At 38.4% G+C, this 12,604-nt stretch overlaps 10 non-coding genes across 10 annotated transcripts; all 10 read left to right on the top strand.

The window, feature by feature from the left end:
• Positions 1-368: 368 nt before the first annotated feature.
• Positions 369-515, top strand: LOC115958713. The gene has a single exon (XR_004084635.1). It is a non-coding gene; the product is annotated as a small nucleolar RNA snoR134 (small nucleolar RNA).
• A 332-nt stretch (positions 516-847) lies between these two features.
• Positions 848-937, top strand: LOC115958710. Its single transcript, XR_004084633.1, has one exon. It is a non-coding gene; the product is annotated as a small nucleolar RNA U36a (small nucleolar RNA).
• Positions 938-1,037: 100 nt separating this feature from the next.
• Positions 1,038-1,130, top strand: LOC115958674. Its single transcript, XR_004084600.1, has one exon. It is a non-coding gene; the product is annotated as a small nucleolar RNA Z223 (small nucleolar RNA).
• Positions 1,131-1,315: 185 nt separating this feature from the next.
• Positions 1,316-1,431, top strand: LOC115958678. Its single transcript, XR_004084604.1, has one exon. It is a non-coding gene; the product is annotated as a small nucleolar RNA Z278 (small nucleolar RNA).
• A 227-nt stretch (positions 1,432-1,658) lies between these two features.
• On the top strand, positions 1,659-1,780 carry LOC115958683. The gene has a single exon (XR_004084608.1). It is a non-coding gene; the product is annotated as a small nucleolar RNA Z278 (small nucleolar RNA).
• A 141-nt stretch (positions 1,781-1,921) lies between these two features.
• Positions 1,922-2,024, top strand: LOC115958702. The gene has a single exon (XR_004084625.1). It is a non-coding gene; the product is annotated as a small nucleolar RNA snoR97 (small nucleolar RNA).
• A 1,231-nt stretch (positions 2,025-3,255) lies between these two features.
• Positions 3,256-3,348, top strand: LOC115958675. Its single transcript, XR_004084601.1, has one exon. It is a non-coding gene; the product is annotated as a small nucleolar RNA Z223 (small nucleolar RNA).
• A 70-nt stretch (positions 3,349-3,418) lies between these two features.
• LOC115958679 lies at positions 3,419-3,524 on the top strand. Its single transcript, XR_004084605.1, has one exon. It is a non-coding gene; the product is annotated as a small nucleolar RNA Z278 (small nucleolar RNA).
• Positions 3,525-6,230: 2,706 nt separating this feature from the next.
• Positions 6,231-6,347, top strand: LOC115958682. Its single transcript, XR_004084607.1, has one exon. It is a non-coding gene; the product is annotated as a small nucleolar RNA Z278 (small nucleolar RNA).
• Positions 6,348-6,787: 440 nt separating this feature from the next.
• On the top strand, positions 6,788-6,890 carry LOC115958704. Its single transcript, XR_004084627.1, has one exon. It is a non-coding gene; the product is annotated as a small nucleolar RNA snoR97 (small nucleolar RNA).
• The last annotated feature ends 5,714 nt before the right edge of the window (positions 6,891-12,604 follow it).

Genomic DNA, 12,604 nt, shown 5'->3' on the forward strand with positions numbered 1-12,604 from the left:
TGGGCAAAGCCCGTCTTCATTTGAGTGAGCATGGACTTGGTCTCTCTCTCAGTTGCACTAGCTGGGCCTAATCATTGTTTGTTGAAACCCGGCCCGAACCCGGACAAAACAACCTACTACTGCCTCTGAGAGCTGGCTAGGGTTTTTATAACTTTCATCCCAGAACGCCTATATAAACAAACGCAAGCTCCTCTAAATTCTCACGCAACCATTCTCTCAACTCTTTCAATAACATCACAATTTTCATTCTCAGCCAGCCTCAGCTCTAGAATTAGGGTTTTCAACTCTCTCTCTCTCTCTCTCTCACTCTCTCTCAATTTCAAATTTCGCTCTAGCAGTATTAGGGTTTCGTTTTCGGCATATATAGCACGCACGATGCACAACCCCGGGCTTCTCTGAAATTCAACAATGACGATGAAAGCCCCAATCATCGTGCCAAAACCACTGACGTCTAGTGTTGCAGTTTCGCCACTTTCTCTCCACGGCTTAGCTGTGTCAAAATGACGCCCACATCTAAATCTAAATCTCTCTCTCTCCTCAAGTTCGTGTCTAATTTTTTTTTTCCCCAAAAAACGCTGTCGTTTTTTTATTGTAGTTTCTGTTTTGCCTCAGCTACACCTTTAGCTTGTTTTCTCATTAAACATTAATGAAAACAAAGCTAGTCATGGAGGCAAATATTGATGTCGCGGTGTACACGTGGAGCATTTCTTTTTTCCTATAGTTTTGCCTCTAAAAACGTCCGCTATAGCTTTTTCTCTTTAATCTGAGATTCAAATTTTCAAATGCTTTTTCGGTAATTAGTTGTTAGATTAGAAATAGTTAATTAGTTTTATATTAGAATTAATGTTGGCGATGATTTGATATTTATCCGCGCTTCTGAGAGCAATCTATGAAGCATAAAAGGTAAAATAATGGTTGAATTTCTTAATATGAGCCAACTTATTTTAAAGCTTGGTTTTAGAAAATACCCATATGCTAATTCTCTCTTTTTTTATGTACATTTATTTTGTATTTAGCAAATATGATCTTTGTTGATAAATTGGCAGTGATGATGAAAATTTCAGCTTTAATGCCAGTTCTGCTTCAGAAAATTCTTGATTGATAGAGCTGTTTTGTGATCTGAGCCATTAAATACATATAATATATCTCTAAAATATCTTGTTTGAAAACTGTTTCTCAAATTCGTGTAACACTCTGTTTTTAAGACTATTATTTCCCAATTGATAGGTTCTGAGACTTTTGTTAAAAAAAATTTCAATCTTGACTAAACTTCCTATTTTTTAGTTTAGTTTTTATGCTTTTATAGATTAAAGATGCCTATGATGATCCAATCCACCTTGTTGAGGTGTTGTGGAGCCAAGATCCTGCCTAGCAGGGTGAACCTACTTGGTGAAGCTACACTAATAGGAAAGTAATGGATTTAGCTGAGGCTATAATTATATGTGAAATTAGTTTTCATTTTATGTGCTTTGTGTTAGTGTTTGTGATAGATGTGTTTAGTGTAATATATTTTGATTCCTATGTTGACCTATGTAACTATTTTGATATTGATGTTCATTTTTCTCCATCGTTATAGTGTTTTGGAATTGCGTTTGTTATTACCTCATGTTACAATGTTTAGGCTGCCTTCAAGTTTTGTGTTTTATAAAATATAATCAGCCTATGATGTTTTTCAATCCAACTTGTTTGAGGGGCGTTGGATCCCAAGACCCTGTTTTACAGGGAGAACCTACTTGGTGTATCTGCGTTTTCCTTTGACTGAAACGATGTAAACTGAGGCGCTGGTTGAATTACTTTCTTCTTGTTTTCTTATTCAGCTGTCTTTAAATGTCTAATTTACTGCTTAGTTTGTGCCATCTACTTCTTGAACATGTAGTGTTGTTGTTCGGTTTGTTATATATTGAGTTTTAACTATACTCATACCCTGTTGTGGGTATAGAGTCTGAAAAACTCAGACATTGTGTGTTGTCATCAGCTTCTTCTCCACATTCACGAGATTGGAGTTAAATAACAGCACTACATTCCAATTCTCTATTGAACCTAAATGTTATTTACATTAATACAAAATTTTGATAAATTAATTTTCCTAAATGGTGCTCTTCAATCATAAAACTGGTGAATGGACTGTTCAATTGTTATAGGAGGAATCGGTTTCTTACCAATTATTCAGTTGTTACTTCCCAACTGCTTATTTATATGGTCCAAAACGGACGGATAACATAATCATTCTATGTAACAATTGGCTTTCTGAGCAAGGCTGTATGGCCTCGGATGTGATAACATTGGAACGAGGAAAATTTCAGTGACCAAAAGAGCAGGAATTAATGATAAATCAATGGTCCTCACTCACTACTGTCTAAATAATTCAACATATGACAGAGGGCAATGGTAGTCGGCTAGTCGAGTATCTTAGCTAGTAAGGGCTAGCTTTTCTTATTGATCAAGCACTTGCATGAGTCAGAATATGTCCATTCACATGGGCAGCAAGGTCTTATTAGATTTTAATTTTATTCATAAATAGATTGATTTTCCTCGCGTTGTACTGTATTTAACTCTTTTATTGGTGCTGCCAATTGAACCTATCCTCGCTTTAGCCCAACCCCAATGAATAGAGAGTGGGCCAGTTTTCTTATATGGTTTTTTTGAAGGTTACATCTCAAAGAGACCCATCAAAATTACCTCAAAAGTAGAACACACAACTTTGCTCACTGATCCCTCTAAACCCAACAAACGAGATCAAATGTGATTGCAAAGGTCAGTTTTAGGTGACGAAATGAAGGGCACACGTTAGCGAAATTCTTACAATATTACATGAGAACATTTGAATTAGAAACCCCCCAAAAATATTGTATTGTAACGAAGAACTTAAAAAATTCCTTTTCATTTTGTTTTTGTGGTTGTGGTCTTACTCTCACTTTTGAGATGAAAACCACTTTGGGCTCGTTTGGTAATATTATTCTAGTAATATTATTTAAGTATTGTGAAAATACGTGTGGGTAAAAAAATGTTATGAAAATACGTGTGAGAAATACTTGTGAGTTTTTATATTTTACACACAGGACCAATAATTCAAAGCTATTTAAATTGGACTTTTCCCAATAAACCCATCGATGAAGCATAAAAGGAAAAACAATGGCTGAATTTCTTAATATGAGCCAACTTATTTTAAAGTTTGGTTTTAGAAAATGCTATTTCTCTCTGAATTTTTTTATGCACATTTTTTTTTGAGTTTAGCAAGTGTGATCTTTGTTGATAAATCGGCAGTGATGATGAAATTTTCAGCTTTAATGCCAGTTCTGCTTCAGAAAATTCTTGATTGATAGAGCTGTTTTATGATCTGAGCCATTAAATCCATAATATCTTTAAAAGCCTTGGATTTTAAAAATTGTTTCTTGTATCTTTAAAAGCCTCGGATCTGAGCCATGATGATTTTTCCATGTTTTTGAGGCTAGTTAGCTTCAAGCCCCTGTTTACAGAGAGAACCTACTTGAGGCTGCTATATCATAGTACGAAATTTCTGGATTATTCTAATATTTTCTATAAACAAAATTGTGTTTTGTAATTTAGAAATTTGTTTGTGTTTTCAATCTTAAGTCATACATTTATCACCCTAATTCCAAATGTTAAAAACCCTGAAAGAGTAACTGAAATCAGGCCTATTAGCCTTTGTAATGTGATTTATAAGATTATTAGTAAAGTTATAGCAAACAGGCTTAAACCACTGCTTAACTCTATTATCTCAGAAACACAAAGTGCTTTTACAGCTGGCAGGTTGATCACGGACAATGTCTTGATAGTGTTCGAATTACTACACCATATGAGTAAAGCTTATGATTGGGTGGAATGGGTTTTTTTGAAGAATATACAGTTGAGATTGGGCTTTCAACAGTCATGGGTTGATCTGATTATGGAGTGTGTGACGACGGTTTCATATTCTATCTTGGTGAATGGGGAACCAAAAGGAATGATCTATTCGACTAGAGGTATAAGACAAGGGAACCCTTTCTCCCCTTATCTTTTCCTTTTCTGTGCCGAGGGCTTGAATGCCATTTTGAGGAAAGTTGCCGTGGCCGGGGAAATTGAGGGGTTTTCTCTATGCAAACAGGGGCCAAAGATTACCCATCTTTTCTTCGCGGACGACTATTTGCTGTTGTGCCACTCCACCCTTGTTGAATGTGAAAAAATTCAAGAGTTGCTAGATGGTTAACAAAGATAAGACCACTTTGTTTTTCAGCAAAAATACTGATGAAGAGTCCCACGAAGTCATAAAACAGTCCCTTGGTGTACTGGCGATTCAGCACTACGAAAAATACTTGGGGTTGCCCTCTTTTGTGGGAAAAACAAGAAAGCGTGCTTCACACTAGTCAAGGAATGAATTTGGGCAAGAATGAAGGGGTGGAAGGATAAGTTGCTCTCTCAAGCTGGCAAAGAGATCATGAATAAGACTGTCATACAATCGATACCGGCCTATTCAATGAGTGTGTTTAGACTACCTACAAGTCTATGAAAGGATATTGAGGCAATGATTAGGAAATTTTGGTGGGGTCAAGAAGAGAAGAAGAAAATTCATTGGGTGAAATGGAGCTCATTGTGTTCCTCGAAATCTATAGGTGGCATGGGGTTTAAGGACTTTCAGCACTTCAACAACGCTTTATTGGCTAAGCAAGTGTGACGACTTTTTCACCAAAAAGATACCCTTCTATTTAGGGTGTTCAAATCGAAGTTCTTCCTAAGTGAGAACATTTTTGATGCTATTGTACCTGCAAAATGCTCCTATGCGAGGCGTAGTATACTGCAGGCTAGGGAGGTTGTTCAGAAGGGTGCTATTTGGCGTGTGGGTGATGGACTATCAATAAAGGTTTGGGAGCACAAATGGTTAACTAATCCAGCACACAGTAAAATCCTATCTCCTAGATTGAATTCTGCTATCTCACGGGTTAGTGAACTCTTATTGCCCAACGCCCAATCTTGGAATGTGGATTTGATTGATCATACTTTTATGAGCTAGGAGGCCAAAGAGATTAAACAGATCCATGTTAGTGGATTTGGATAGGAAGATGCTTATGTTTGGCCGTTTACCTCAGATGGGGAATATTTTGTTCGAAGTGCATATCACATGCTTGCCTCAGGTTCAGTCTTGGCTGAACAAGCTTCAACTTCGTCAGGGGACCAGAAGGTTTGGAAGGGCATCTGGTGCATCCGAGCCCCTAATAAAATTCGTCACTTTATATGGAGAGCTGTCAAGGACTCTGTGCCAACCAAGGAGAATCTGCACAAGAGACATATTCCTTTAGACGTGATTTGCTCCCTCTGTGATGAGCATCAAGAAACAACCTTGCATGCCCTTTGGCTATGTGATCAGGCCAAGGCGGTTTGGAAATTTGAGGCTAGTTTTGCTGTGTTGTATAAGACCCAATTTCGGACATTCATGGATCTGTTTGAGGCAGTGCTGGGCAGAGGATCAGTTTTCCACGTGGCATGGTTCTCAACGACTGCTTAAAGCTTATGGTAGAGACGCAATAGGCTTCGAGAAAAGCAACCTTCTTGGCCCCTTCACGAAGTTAGCTTGCGAGCAAAGAATATGGTAGCAGAATACTTTGAGATTCACAAGCATCCACCCAAGTTTCAAAGGAGAACTGCACCAATGCATTGGCAACCTCCACCCGAAGGCTTGTATAAAGCCAATTTTGATGCAGCCTATTTTGGCAACTTGGGCATGGCAGGTATTGGAGTCATTGTTCGCGACAGTGAAGGGGAAATTATTGTTGCCCTTAGTCAACAGATTTGTGAGCCTTATTCGGTGGATGCTGCTGAAGCATTAGCATGTAGTAGAGCAGTTTCTTTTGCAAGGGAGTTAAGCCTCTTTTCTGTGATTGTTGAAGGTGACAGCATGCGGGTTGTTCAGGCAGTCACCAACAAGAGGTAGAACCTGACACTCTTTGGTCATGTGGTTAAAGAGATTCATGGCTCATGTTCTAGCTTTATTAAGATTAGTTTTCAACATGTTAGGAGGGAGCGTAACAATTTAGCCCATGCCTTTGCTCGAAGAACAATTTTATCTGCTAACACTACTGTATGGGTAGAAGAACTACCCACTGATTTGGAGGATGTATTCCAATCGGATTTGTTTGATTTATAAAACTTTGCTTACCGGATTCTCCAAAAAAAAAAAAAAAAAGTCTTAACCTAATTACCAATTTTTATAGTTTAGCTTTTATGCTTTTATAGATGCCTATGATGATCCAATCCACGTTGTTGAGGTGTTGTGGAGCCAAGATCCTGCCTAGCAAGGTGAACCTTCTCGGTGAAGCTACACTTAATATGAAACTAATGGATTTAATTGAGGCTATAATTATATGTGAAATTAGTTTTCTTTTTATGTCCCTTGTTTTAGTATATGTGATGGATATGTTTAGTGTAATATATTTTGATTCCTTTGTTGACCTATGGAACCGTCTTGATATTGCTGTTCTGTTTGTTTTGTGTTTTAGCCTATGATGATTTTCAAAATGTTGTGCACCTAGAGTTAATCAAATTTGATAATTAAAACAAATAATTGTCATATATATATATATATATATATATATACACACACATACTGCAACTTTAACATAATATCAAAAAGTTGAACCAAACTCATCCTAAGTTATTGCTTAGAGTTTGTGCAATCTACTTCATGGAGCATAGCATTGTCGTTTGGTTTGTTATATATGTTGAGTTTTAACTATACTCATATCCTGTTTTGGGTATGTATATATATATATATATATATATTTTTTTTTTGAGAAACCTGTTGTGGGAATTGAGTCTGAAAAACTCAGACATTGTTTATTGTCATCAGCTTCTTCTCCACATTCACGAGATTGGAGTAAAATAACAGCACTACATTCCAATTCTCTATTGAACCTAATTGTTATTTACACTAATACAAAATTTTGATACATTATGAAGCTATTAGAACTAGATTGGATTTTTCTATTTTAGTAGTAGTTAGACTAGCCAGCTCTAGTGCTTCTATGTTCAAATTGTTTTCTACAATCATGCCACTAAATCGACGCTCGCATTCACTAGGAAAGAACCACATTAACCCAATACAGCTCCAACCCAACCATTTTTGCTATGGGGCATTTTTAGAACTTGAGTCTCCATTTCAAGGATCTTCTGCATTGACTTTGGATGCAATTCTTGTTCTCACTACTCACTAGTAGAGCACCCACAACGATTCTCAATAATAAAAATTGAAAATCTGCGATTAAAAAAAAATTGATAGTTATAATAGTAGGGGATATGATAGAAATGTTTAGGGAAACATCATAATTTAGTTAGAAACATCAAGAGGTGTCAATTAATTGAACAACAAAGCTCATTGGATTGACATGGTATCATTTAGTTACGATCCTCCAACAAATAACAAGTTATTGACAACTCTCAACTCATCATAATTCAAGATTGATGTATTTTCTAATCACCAAAATCCCTAGGGAAAGGAGTGTGATGAGATGTAGTACATAATATAAATTCATATAAAAACACATACATCTCGTCACGGGATTTTGGTGATTGAACAATGTATCACACCCTTAGGGAATTTTTGTCGTACATGCTTTAGAGGCTCTTTTATTTTTTTCCCCCTAAAGGTTAATAATTTTCTTTTATCATAATAATTCTAAGTTATTATTTCCTAAGGTTAATAATTTTCTTTCATCATAATTTGAAGTTATTATATTTTCACCCACAAACGTATAAATCTCATCACACTCCTAAGCATTTTTGTGTATTTTTTAGATTGGAAAATGTATTACTCCGAATTATGATGAATGAAAGTTATTAGCTTTTAGAAGGAAAAAAAAAAAAAAAAAAAACTTCTAGCACTCTAGTATAATTAAAATTAAAATTTGTAGAATATAAGTCGAACCGAATGGTTTAGGAGCTATTGTGCGTCAGTTTTTTGCGCTCAAGGAATTTTGAACACCAATTTACTGTTTACTTTGGTCTGGTTTGCAAGAAACAGAGCACGTAAGAATCCCACGATGGAAGTTGAGTTCTCCAATGAACCACCTAGGTCGAGGGAGGAGGAAGACGAGCTAGGGCGCAGCGCTAAGAAATTTAAAGAAAGTAGGGGTGCGAGCAGTTTGTTCCTCCTTGAACTCTTGTCAGCTATAAAGATAGTCTGGTAGGAGATATACCAGGTGCATATGAGCAAACATTCAGATATGTGAAAATTTGGGATGATGGGGAAGATTCTGATACAGATGTTGAGCCCTTAGTGGAAGGTATGGCGGAAGTGAAGCTTTCTAAGGCAACTAAAGCTCGTATCCGAGCTCCTTGGTCCAAAGCCTTGATAGTGAAAGTGTTTGGTAGGACTGTAGGATTCAGCTACCTCACTTTCAAGCTCAATGCTATATGGAATCCAATAGCTAAGATGGATTGTGTGAATTTAGGAAAGGATTACTTCCTGATAAAGTTCTCAAACTCTGAAGACTGTGACAAAGTTCTCCAAGGAGGGGCCCTGGTTTATTAGGGAACATTTCCTGGCTATCAAGTCATGGGAACCTTATTTTAAGGCATTAGAGGCAAAACTGAATTCCATAGCTGTATGGGTGAGGCTTCCAGAGTTGCCTATTGAATTTTATGATCTTGAAGTGCTCAAGGAAATTGGTAGTGTTATTGGATCAGTTCTCTGAGTTGACTCCTACACTGCCACAAGTTCAAGGGGCAGCTATGCAAGGTTATGTATCCAAATTGATATGGATAAGCCCCTCATAACTTCAATTAAAGTGGGTAGATTAGTTCAACGGGTGATGTATGAAGGAATTTCAACTTTATGCTTCTGTTGTGGATGCTTAGGGCATAAGCAAGAAATTTGTCCTTATAGCGTCAGGAAAATGGAGAAACCCAGAGAGGAGAATGTGGAAAAGATAAATCAGGAAAGTCAGGAGGACAACCAGTTGGATCCTAACTATGGTCCGTGGGTGCTGGTGACAAGGAAGAAAAATCCAATTAGGAATGGACATGCTAGAATCCCCATGAAGCCTAACGTGGGAAAAGTAAATAACTCAAACGGTAAATTGGTAATTTCCAGGACTAGATGGGACAGCATGGATGATGACACACCACAGGTATCACTAGAAGAAGATTTGCCTGTCAATAAGGCTGCTTCAACACATGAGAACTTGGTTCAGCAACACCACGTGATGGTCATTCCCGAGGGTGAGAGTGAGGGAAACAAGTTACCCTCTCAAGTTAAACTAATGCATAGCCTTCAGAATGATGGGACTAGAGGTAAGGCTTCAGTAACTTCAAAATCCAAGAGTTTTAAAAACTTGGGAGTAAGAGGATCCAAAGCTCTTAAACGTTAGCTCTTTAACACGCTCCATAGAGCTTCTTCCTCCAAGCATTCGCAGTCCAGTTTAGATGGAGACACAGAGATGGGGTCAGAGCCTAATGCCTCAGATAGGATGGGTGATCTGGTATAGGGGCAAAAGTATTGTAGTGGCAAACAAGATAATTGCGCAGATCCAAGCGACTCCGACAGAAACATTGGGGTGGTTCGAGGCTGAAATGAGCAAGGCTTGGAAAAATCTATTTCCGATCACTCCTTCAAGCATCAGAGAGGGCGATCTTCCAATGGATCATCTAGCGTGGGGGCAAACTCCTAATCAATGGTGGAAATTCCTCACGGACACCCCACTGGTGTCTTGGGAGGATGCAGAGATGTTGAATAGGCAACGAAGGCCATTTGTAGTACCACACTTCGACAAATCGAGGTGGCTCATTCAGGAGAGGAGGCTGGTGGATTTCAGGGGGATGGCTTCATTGCATATGGGCAATCATCCAATGCTGAAACTAATTCAGATTCTTACTCCAATCCAAGTTTGCGACGTGCTAGTGTGTTGCAAGGAGGATACGATGGGAATCCTGAAATACTTGATGATATGGAAGTTGAATTGGACAACCTCCAAGGACCTGTTGAGGAGGCTAGGGTGGAGTATGATAGATGCGGCTATGATGAATCCTAATCAAGTTGAGGTACCAATTGGTCAATCTATTCAGATGAATATTTTGATATGGAATTGTAGGGGTGCTCTAAACCTGGATTTTAAGAGAAGGATTTTTGTAATGGCTGTAAATCATCACCCTTCCATTATGGTTATTACTGAAACGAGAGTGGGAGGAGAGAGAGCTAAGAGAATTATTGAGGGGCTTTCGTTTGATGGTTTCATCACTACGGATACCATTGGTTATGCAGGGGGTCTCTGGATTTTGTGGAAGAAGGAGGAAGCTGAAGTTTTGCCTTTGGCCACCACTGAACAGGAAATTCATGCCATTGTAAAGGTATGCTCCACTAACCTTTCTTGGTTAATTACTGCTATTTATGCTAGTCCGCGTTTAGCGGAAAGGAAAATTTTATGGTCTAACATTGTTGAAGTTAGTCAACTGCATAATCTTCCCTGGCTAATGGTGGGGGATTTTAATGAGGTCTTATGTGGAGAAGACAAGTTTGGAGGAAGTCAAATAAATCTCAGTAGGGCCATGGATTTTAAGGCATGTCTGGATGCGTGTAGGTTTGTGGATTTGGGCTTTGCAGGGCCTAAGTATATGTGGTCCAATAAGAAGCAAATTACAGATCTAATTCTTGAAAGGATTGATAGGTGCTTTGCTAATTCTTTATGGAGAATCTTATGCCCTGAGGCTATTGTAACTCATTTACCCAGAACCTCTCGGATCACCATCCTGTTCTGATTGAGTTAAGTAGGCCCAATCCAAACCATTTGAGCAAGCCATTTTGGTTTCAAACTATGTGGATCACTCACCCCAACTTCCCCAGAATTGTTAGAGAAGCTTGGCTTGGGGATAATTCACTTTCTATGTCCATTTTGGAACCATGAGGTGTTTGGGAATCTGTTTGCTAGGAAGAGAAGAGTACTAGCTAGAATTGGTGGTGCCCAGAAAGCATTAGCTAATAGTCCCAATGATTTTCTTATTCGCCTTGAGAAGCAACTTATTAAAGAATATTCATCAATCTTGCTTCAGGAAGAAGAATTTTGGGCCCTAACATCTAGGCTGAATGCAGCCACATTTGGGGATCGTAATACCTCTTACTTTCATGTCTCTACGATTGTTAGGAGGCATAGAAACAAAATAAGATGTATAAAGGATGATAGAGGGGAGTGGATTGTTGATGAGGAAGGTGTAAAGCAACACATTATTGCTAGTTTTGAGAAACTCTATACCATGGGGTTAGAAAAGGCTTCCATAGCCTCGCCAATATCCAACTTTTCTTGCTGTTATCTCACGGACGAGGAACAAGCCTGGGTTGGTAGGGGAGTTACTGAAGAGGATGTCAGAGAAGGGTTATGGGCTTTAAAACCCTTTAAGGCACCGGGTTTTGACGGATTGCATGCGGGGTTCTTCCAGCACTTTTGGTTTGATGTTGGGAATTCAGTGTGCTCGGAGGTAATCCCTATCTTTAATGGTGGAGTTGTTCCTGAATATCTAAATGATACTCTTATTACACTAATCCCGAAATGTCAATCCTTAGAGTCCCTGAACAATTACAGACCTATAAGCCTTTGTAACACAGTTTATAAAGTGATTTCTAAGATCATTGTTGGGAGGATTAGACCTTTGATCAGTAAGCTGATTTCTCCTGTCCAAACAACATTTGTCCCTTGTAGGAAGGGCATAGACAATGTGGTGATTGCACAGGAGCTATTCTATGCTTTGGATAGGAAAAAAGGGAAACAAGGGTACATGGCCATCAAGGTAGATTTGGAGAAAGCATACGATAGGATGTAGTGGAGCTTCATTCATAAAGTGCTCCAAGCTTTCAAATTTCCCCAGAATCTCATTCGTGTGATAATGAGTCATGTAACCACTACAAGAATTTCAATATTGTTCAATGGGGGTGCCTTGGAACCATTTACTCCTTCATGGGGACTCAAGCAGGGGGATCCTCTATCCCCCTACTTATTCAGTTTGTGTATGGAGTACCTTGGATACTTAATTGAGCAGAAATGTATTGAGGGTGTTTGGAAGCCTTTTAAAGCATCTCTGAAAAATGTTGGCATCTCACATTTATTTTTCGCAGATGATCTAATATTATTTGCTAAGATTAATGAGGAAGCTTGTTAGGTGATTTCAGAGGTATTGCGGAGTTTTTGCAATGAATTTGGACAGAAGGTTAGCCTTGAAAAATCCAAGATTTATTTCTCCCCAAATGTGGAGGCAGAAGTTAGAGATGAAGTGTGTGAAAAACTGGGAATCCAAGCCACAACAATGATCGGGAAATATCTTGGTTTTCCAATCAAACATAGAGGAGTTGCCAGAAATCATTTGAACTTCATTGTGGAGAGAGTGATGAACAAATTGGCAGGCTGGAAAACTCAATTCCTTTCCTTTGCCGGAAGGTCGGTGTTGGTGAAATCAACTATGGTAGCTATTCCTAATTATGTAATGCAGGGAAGGGTTTTGCCTGTCCATTTATGTGAGAAGTTGGATAAAGTCAATAGATATTTCCTTTGGGGAACCACCAATGAGAAGAGGAAGATGCACTTAGTTGGGTGGAACAAAATCATACAAACCAAGGAGAATGGGGGACTTG

The sequence above is a fragment of the Quercus lobata genome, chromosome 8 (genome assembly GCF_001633185.2).
Source record: "Quercus lobata isolate SW786 chromosome 8, ValleyOak3.0 Primary Assembly, whole genome shotgun sequence".
Lineage (NCBI taxonomy): Eukaryota > Viridiplantae > Streptophyta > Magnoliopsida > Fagales > Fagaceae > Quercus > Quercus lobata.